The sequence below is a fragment of the Bos mutus genome, chromosome 24, assembly GCF_027580195.1.
Source record: "Bos mutus isolate GX-2022 chromosome 24, NWIPB_WYAK_1.1, whole genome shotgun sequence".
NCBI lineage: Eukaryota > Metazoa > Chordata > Mammalia > Artiodactyla > Bovidae > Bos > Bos mutus.
The window spans coordinates 41,107,038-41,115,991 of record NC_091640.1 but is presented as its reverse complement, the minus strand read 5'-3'; positions in this window follow the sequence as shown (position 1 = coordinate 41,115,991).

Here is an 8,954-nt window from a genome sequence, read left to right as displayed (position 1 = left end):
AGAGGAGGGTAGCGGGCTACAGTCCATGGGGTCGCAAAGAGCCAGACATGACTGAGCGACTACAAGACGCTTTAAAGATTCTGATTTTCAATGAATTAAAGCAAATTAAAGGTTAAAAAAAAAACACACCCCAAACAAAAAACCCCAGTTATGGCCTTCAAAAAAAAAAAAAAAAAAACCAAAATAGAAAGAAAGACCTGAAGGGAAAAACTTCAATGAGAGGACTTATAGTAAAGCAACTTAATATATATAAATGTAGATTCATGAATACAGAAAAGTCACAACAAGGGTGGAAGAATAACATTTTATGTGCTACATGTTATTTATATATATATGGGCTTCCCCAGTGGCTCTGCCTGGAATATAAGAGATGTGGTTTGATCCCTGGGTTGGGAAGAGTGGCTACCCACCCCAATATTCTTGCCTGGGAAATCCCAGGGACAGAGAAGCCTTGTGGGTTGCAGTCCATAGGGTTTGCAAAGAGTCAGACACAACTGAAGCAGCTGAGCACACATGTACATTGCTATATATTATCACGAAGGAGACATAATTCAATCAAAAGTGGAAGGAGAAAGGAGCAGTAAAGAAGAAAGCAAAATAACCTCACTGATTGCTGTCTAGGCAATTAGCGGGAGACAAAGTGAAAGATAAATAAAATAACTGGAGACTGGGGACAATTAAAAAGGTGTGAGTTACAAAGGTAAGCCCTAGAATAGACTATAAACCTTCCTAAATAGCAAAAGAAGATGAAAAACTAAAGCAACAAAGAAAACACATCACAGAAAAAGAAACATAGCCCCTTCCACATAATGTGGTCATTTGAACATAAAATAATTTGAAATTATTAAATTTCAGACTTCTAAACACAGACTTCTCACCTTTGGAACAAATACTAACACACCCCTGGCTCTTGAATAGTACAACTGAGCAATATAGCAAGAATACTGGAGTGGGTAGCCCTTCCCTTCTCCAGGGGATCTGCCCGACCAAGGACTGAACCTGTGTCTCCTGTGTTACAGGCAGATTATTTACTGTCTGAGCCACCAGGGAAGCATAGATATGCCAGTTCTATTTTAATTCATACATTGAACACGATCCCAATAAAAATACCAACCAATTTTTAAAACTCAGACAACCTGATACCAAGCGTCATTTATTCATTCAGCCCTGGGTGTTCTTTGGAAGGAATGATGCTAAAGCTGAAACTCCAGTACTTTGGCCACCTCATGCGAAGAGCTGACTCATTGGAAAAGACTCTGATGCTGGGAGGGATTGGGGGCAGGAGGAGAAGGGGACGACAGAGGATGAGATGGCTGGGTGGCATCACTGACTCGATGGACGTTGGACGTGAGTCTGAGTGAACTCCGGGAGTTGGTGATGGACAGGGAGGCCTGGCGTGCTGCAATTCATGGGGTCGCAGAGTCGGACACGACTGAGCGACTGAACTGACTGAACCGATGGGTTTATTTATTGACTCCAGTGCAGATTTACTATGAAACTCATGAAATAAAACCCTGGGGGGTGGTGGCCCCCTTGCTTGCATGGGCCCCTTCCAAGGCCCCTTCTGTATCCCTAGGTTGCATTCTTTTTCTTCAAGTGGATCCCCCCAAATAGCACAATAACTGTCGCTGTCTGCAGAGGGGGACAGAGGCCTGGGGAGACCAAGTAGCCACTGAAGGTCACCCAATGGGTGGCTCAACCAGAGTTCAACCCGGCGCTCTCCCCCTCTCCCCGCAACCACCTCCCAGTCTTTGAGCAACCCACACTTAGGACTCCTGCACACTTGGCTGTGTCACTGCCGTTATGTTAAAACTGTACCAGCAGTTCATTCATCTTACACCACAACACACTGCCGCCACGTGACAAAAAGCGAAACAGGGTCTCTGTGCCTCTGTAGTTGGGCTATTTACTGGTTTGATTGAGATTTAATGAGTGGACATAAAAAGTAGTTTCAGTATCTATACGTCATCAGGTAATATATATTCAAAACAGGATATTAAAAAATTAAACATCTGCTCAGATACATTAATTTGGGTGGGAACATTATCGCCTCATTCTGACATAAACTGACTGACAAAACCCATCACTCTATATTTACATCACTCTGCTTTTCAGTTCTGGGCAGCAGACTTCCCCGTAGGGAGGAGTGCTTCATGTGGCGTCTGGTGGCTAAAACGTTATTAACCACAAGGAAGATAGGAGTTGGAGCAGGGCCTTGGGTACAGTGATCAAGTTATGGGTAAGTTCTATGCTTGTTGATGGGAAAATTTATATTGGCAGCCATCCTTCCTGGTTGCCATGGTGAGGTGCTTCCTACTCTCACCAGTGGAAGCCCTGCTTTCTCCCACTAACCGCCCCGCCCCCCGCCCACTGCCGTTAACCCCGTCCCTGCCGCCCCCCTCCGCCACACACACACCAAGGAACTGGACTCTCAACCACATCAGTGATGCTGTGGCCTCTGGGTGACACAGCGTATGCAACTGTCATGATTCCAGCAAAGCAGGTGATTTTACAACGGAGTTGGGCCACAGAGCCCCCCGCCGCTGCAGCAGGGCTAGGCCTCCTACAGGGAACACCAGCCGTAGAGTGTGGCAAGAGGAAGCTGTGGGCTGTTCTCTCCTTCCTGGGAAGGAAACCTGAGCACAGAGAAGCAGGGAAGTAGGTCTTGAACCTCTTTCACTGTGGAGACCACACTTCCCCAAGAAGACGGACTTTAACACCTTCCTCTACAGAATAGGAAGGCCCAGACGTCTGTTCCCACAGAAAGGACGTGGGATGTCCAGTCCAGACTTCAAAGGGCCAGGTCCCGCAGGAGAGGCAGCAAACTTCCTATTTCTACACTTAAGCTGGGGGAGAGATGCGTTTGAGTCAATGCTTTATATTTCTATCTATATTGGATATATCTACTATCTCTCTCTTTACAGCTGTACATCTAATATAGGCCACAGAGGATGAGATGGTTGGATGGCATCACTGACTTGATGGACATGAGTTTGAGAAAACTCTGGGAGACAGTGAACAGGGAAGCTTGGCATGCTGCAGTCCATGGGGTCACAAAGAGTTAGACACGACTGATCAACTATTTTTTTTTTAATATAAAGAGACAGATTGTAACTTAATGAGACTCACAATCAATGATAAAAAGACACTTGGGTGCCTGTTATGTGCCAAGTATCCTACTAGGCTCCATGGGAAGTTAAAACTGAGGTCAATATGCTCCCAATGCTTTTTTTTTTTTTAAGTTGAAGTATAACTGGCATAAAATATTATAGTAGTTTCGGGTGTACCACCTAGTGATTCAACACTTATATACATCATGAGCTGATCACCACAATGAGTCCAGTTATCATCTATCACCATTTAACACTATTACAATATTATGGACTTTATTTCCTATTCTGTATATGACATCCCCGTGACTTACTTATTTTATAACTGGCAGTTTGTGTCTGTGAATCCCCTTCACCTATTTAGCCCAACCCTCCACCCTGCCCTCTCTAGCAACCACCAGCTTGTTCTCTGTATCTATGAATCTATTTCTGTTTTGATGCTATGTAAATTTTCTCACAACAGCCACAACAAAAAACTTTAAGTTTCTGACTTTTTTTAAGCTGAAGTCAAAAATGTCCTATTCTGTGTGTGGACAACAAACTTAGCTCTGAGCTTTGCAGCCGCCAAGTCTAAGGCACTTTTCCTTGGAGAGTGAGGGGCTTACCTGACTTACAAAGCACAACACTTAGCTCTAATGGCCACTTAAGTACTGACAATTAAAACCAATACCCATTACACGGTCATTTAAATGTGTGACAATTTGCTAACGCTTTTATAACCTAATGGGATTGGAAAGAGAAGGTGAATTATGTTTAAACCAATGTACATAATTGAAAATGAGGGTAATATCTGATAAATTAGTGTTTTACAAAATAGATGGAGATGCTAAGATAGCATGAAGAAGGGAGGGGACTTCGGCAGATGGACACAGCATGCCTGTGTGCTCAGTCACTCGGTGGCCTCTGACTCTCCATGACTCTGTGGACTATAGCCTTTCAGGCTCCTCTGTCCATGGGCTTCTCCAGGCAAGCATACTGGAGTGGGTTGCCATGCTCTCTTCCAGGGGATCTTCCTCATGCATGTCTCCTGTGGCTCCTGCACTGGCACGTGGATTCTTTACTACTGCATCACCTGGGAAGCCTCGATGGACACAGACCCCTCGCTAAATCAGCAGGTGATGGGAAACCCAGTGTCCTGCCCCAGGCTGGGCTGGGGAGCCAGCTCTTGGGTCATGCACACCCCAAACCCAGTCAGTTTCTAGTGCTGGGACAACCTCTCTTCAGCCCAGGGAAGGCTGCCACCAGTTTCTGGGCTTTGCTAAGCAGCCAGGAGCCCTTAGGTCAGATGATCTGGGACCTGATGGCACTGAAAGGATGCAGAACACTCACGAATGGCTCCTCAATGGCAGATTCTCTTGCCAGCCGGGAGCAGACCTCCAAGGAGCACAGCTATCCAGGCTGGCCTGGCCTGGGTGCTGGCCGGGCTCCAGCACGGGGGTTCTGGGGGTGGCGTAAGGGGTGGCCTCACCTGCTTGCTCGTTCCGCAGTCCTGGCCTCTTGCTGGAGCCGCCTCTCTGGGGAGCTCGAGGCCGATTCCTCATGTTGCTGGCTCTCACCCCGTGGAAGTCACATATGGGCCCCAGTGCCATCCCGAAGCACCGTCACCTGCTCTCCCCGGGAGGCCAGGATGCTCCCTGAGCAGGTTTCAGACAGTCGGGCCTTGCCGACACCTTGGCTTCACACTTCTAGCTTCCAGAGCCTAGACAGCACTTTTCTGTTGTTTTAAGCCCCCCAGTCTGTGGTGTCTGTTACAGCAGGTCCAGGACCCGCACCCACCTGGGCTGGGTGGGAGTACCTCATAGGTGGACAGACTGGTGGGCAAGCACAGAGCCTCCCTCAGTCACAATCCACATTCAGGGTGTTTGTCTTACCCCAGTAATATTATTTGAAGTGTCTTTTTAATTGCTTTCCATTTTAATGTTAAATATATTATAAAAGGAAGCATTATCTCCCCACTGTACATCAATCCTGGACAGACAGTCTTGGTGATTTTTAATTTTTTTGTTGTGCCTCGTGGCATATAGGATCTTAGTTCCCCAACCAGGGTTCAAACTCTTGTCCCCTGCAGGTGAAGCACAGGGTCATAACCACTGGACTTCCAGGGAAGTCCTAGTCTTGGTGATTGATGGAATCAATTAGATCCATTATTATTATTAGAGAGATGTGGGTAATTTGATGATACACTAACTTTGAGAAGTCAACATATATATATATGGACTTAAATACCATTGACGTTTCTGTTGGAAAAAATGTCCCAACAACAAGAGAAACGGCATTTCTTTGAACATTTGAAGCTCATGGATGCTTGTGGGGCCCAGATTTCAGTCTTTAACACTCTTTTCCAATGGAAAGGAAAAAAAAAAAACTGAATTGGGGATTGAAGGCATGTTTTGGAGCACGCATATAAAAAATATCCAGATAGGTAATATAAAAGATGAAAGAATGAAGTTATTCAAAGAAAGTGAATTTGATGGAACATGTCTCACCCTCGTTATTTTTCATAATGTAAAAGTGTTATCTATGCTACCTGTGGTTCTCATGTTTCTTTGGAAAGCTCCTGTCTGTTTATCAGATGTTAGATATGGACTAGCAGAAGCAGAAGGAGTGACTAAAACTGGTGAGTCAGCTACAGTAACCCCAGTGAATAAAGGAACGGTGCCGAGAGCAAGAGTGGATGGCACGTGGGAAGTGAAGTAGCCATCAGTGAGCGTCACTGATCTCGCCAGTTAACAAATATCCAAACACGTGTTCCCAGATAACAGAATAGCCAAATGTCCTTAACAGAAGAAAGCCCACTCCAGACTTACTCTGTCTTTTCTCAAGGAATGAAACCCTTGGCAACACAGGGAGATCCTAGTGAGCACACTCCAGGAGATAGTGAAGGACAGGGAAACCTGTTGTGCTGTATGTAGTCCATGGGGTTGCAAAGAATCCTAACACAACTGAGCGACTGAACAACAACAGATAAGACATATGTCCAATTATGGTAGTAGACCAGACTGGTACATCTCAATGATTGCACAGTGAGTGCACATGAATCTTAGAGGCCACTTTATTCCTGGAAAGACTCCAAATCTCAAAGTCAGCATGGTTAAGGAAGAAAGGAACCTAAACGTTCCCTGATAGAACAAGTGCAGCTTCCTTGCAAGAAAAGGAAACTCACCCCAAAGACCACTGGCTTTGGTTTGAATCAACTTGGTCTGTTCAGCTGAGTCCCCACTAAGAATCAATAGGTCTCCAGCTCAAAGCCTGGATCCCTCAGGGCAGTCAAGGCAATAGTCCTTTACTTTGGGGTCTGGTAAAATTTCCAAAATTCTAGAAAGGTGCAAAATATTGGTTATTGAGCTGATATTGAAATCCTAGAACAGTGTAAAGCATGTGACACTGGGAATATACAATAAAAAGAGTGAGGACCAAAAAAGAAAACCAGTGAAAGCCATAGCACCAAATCTTTGTAACCTCTCTTAGTGTAAGGACATTAATTGATTCTGTAGCTTTTATACTTTTTGTGTGACCATTTTGCATTTAAAGAGTCTTAGCATATTGAAGGGAATTAATATGTTGGAGTTGAGATTTTAATTAAATGCCTAAAAGTTCTGGGGTAAGTTTGTAATCTAGGGTTTTTATTGATTGGGAACATTTATTTTGTTGAATCTATAATATGTTATTTATTAGTTGTAAGTGAATATAAATATTTAGGGCAAAGCTGATTGTTTAATATCTAAAAAATGCTAATTGTCTAATAAATTCCTAAGATTAATAACTGGGGTGTAGCCTAAATTACAGTTAGCAGTGTCTATTCCTCTCCTTGCACAGATGCCCCTCCAATACTAAGAATTCCATCAGCACTGAAAATGGAAAGCCAGTACTTTTCTGGTACATACTGAAATACTCAGAACTGTGATCAGAATAAATGCTCATCTTTGTACCAGCTTACAATTGTCATGTGAACCACCTGGGGTCTGTGTGCCATACTTCAGGAAATAATCCCTGAGCAGAAGGTTCTAGAACCTAGGGGGTAATAAAGAGCAGTGATCTACACCTTAAATTTCTTGGCTACAAGTACCTCTTCCTGAGGTACTTTAGACAATTAGCATTTTTTAGATATTAAACAATCAGCTTTGCCCTACCAACAAAGGTCCGTCTAGTCAAGGCTATGGTTTTTCCTGTGGTCATGTGTGGATGTGAGAGTTGGACTGTGAAGAAAGCTGAGTGCCGAAGAATTGATGCTTTTGAACTCTTGAGAGTCCCTTGGACTGCAAAGAGATCCAACCAGTCCATTCTGGAGGAGATCAGCCCTGGGATTTCTTTGGAAGGAATGATGCTAAAGCTGAAACTCCAGTACTTTGGCCACCTCATGTGAAGAGTTGACTCATTGGAAAAGACTCTGATGCTGGGAGGGATTGGGGGCGGGAGAGAAGGGGACGACAGAGAATGAGATGGCTGGATGGCATCACGGACTCAATGGACGTGAGTCTGAGTGAATGGACAGTTCCGGGAGTTGGTGATGGACAGGGAGGCCTGATGTGCTGCGATTCATGGGGTTGCAAAGACTTGGACACGACTGAGTGACTGAAATGAACTGAACTGAACTGAACCTCTTTCTGAAAGCTCCTATTAGGTACTAGAATTATCCCTGAAACCCAGTAGCTTAAAATATGTATCATCTCACAAACTTTCCAAGGGTCAAGAACCTGGGAGCTGCTTAGGTGGGTAGTTCTGAAAAGCTCAGATTTCCTGATTAAACAACTTGGGGAACAGAGGGTCAAATACCAAGACAGTGAGAAGGATCTCCCCAGGAGAAAGCAAACCCACTGCTTCATCCCTGATATAGTCCTATGCCTGAGACTTCAGAGATGGTTCCTGCCCTCCAGAATCTGTCTCTTGAAGGCTTGTTTCTCTGAATTTGGTGAAAAGGAGGTGAAAATGGCTGTAGAGATAAATGCTTCTATAGATATGAGGGTGGACAATTTATTTTTCCCTTGAAGGAAGAAATAAAGCCATTGTTGCAGTATACAACTTGAGTGAATACAGTTGAGTGTAGACAGTCCTGGATTATTGATGGGGAATTGGAAAGGAAAGATGGACACTTTGGATATACTGCAGCAATAATACGCCTATTTGCATATATTCAATATATGCATACATTTTATCTAGCAGCTCTCAGTAGTTTGGTTATATTAAAGAAAACAGATGGATCGATTTCTCTCTTTGTTTATATTTAAAGTGGGTTTCTTGTAGGTAGTATGTAATTGGGTCTGCTGTGTTTAATCTTTTAATTGGGGCAATTCAGTCCAATTACATTTTAATGTGATTATTGATGTAGTGGAATTTAAATCTACCATCTTGTTCTTTGTTTTCTATTTGTCCCATCTGTTCTTTGTTCCATTTTTCTCTCTTTTCCTGCCTTCTACTGGATGAATTGAGCCTTTTTTTATGATTCCATTTTTATCTCCTTTGTTGTAGTCATAACTTTCTGTTGTGGCATGTTGGTGGTTGACATAAGGTTTAGAGTTTGATCTTTAAATTCTCACTGTTTACCTCTAAATGACTTCCTACCATTTCTGCACCAGAGGAATCTTACAGCAGAACTGCTGTTCATCCCCTCCATCTTCACTCTATTATTTTTGTGATACTTTTTCCTTTTACCTATGTTATAAACTACATAATACACTGTTATCATGTTTTAAATTTAAACAGTCAATTATCTTTTAAGTATATCTAAATAACAATATGGAAAGGCTTTTAGATTTACCCAGGTACTCACTCTTTTCAATGCTCTTCATTTCTTTGTATAGATGCAGATTTCCACCTGCAACATAGCTTCATTTCTTATACCCATAG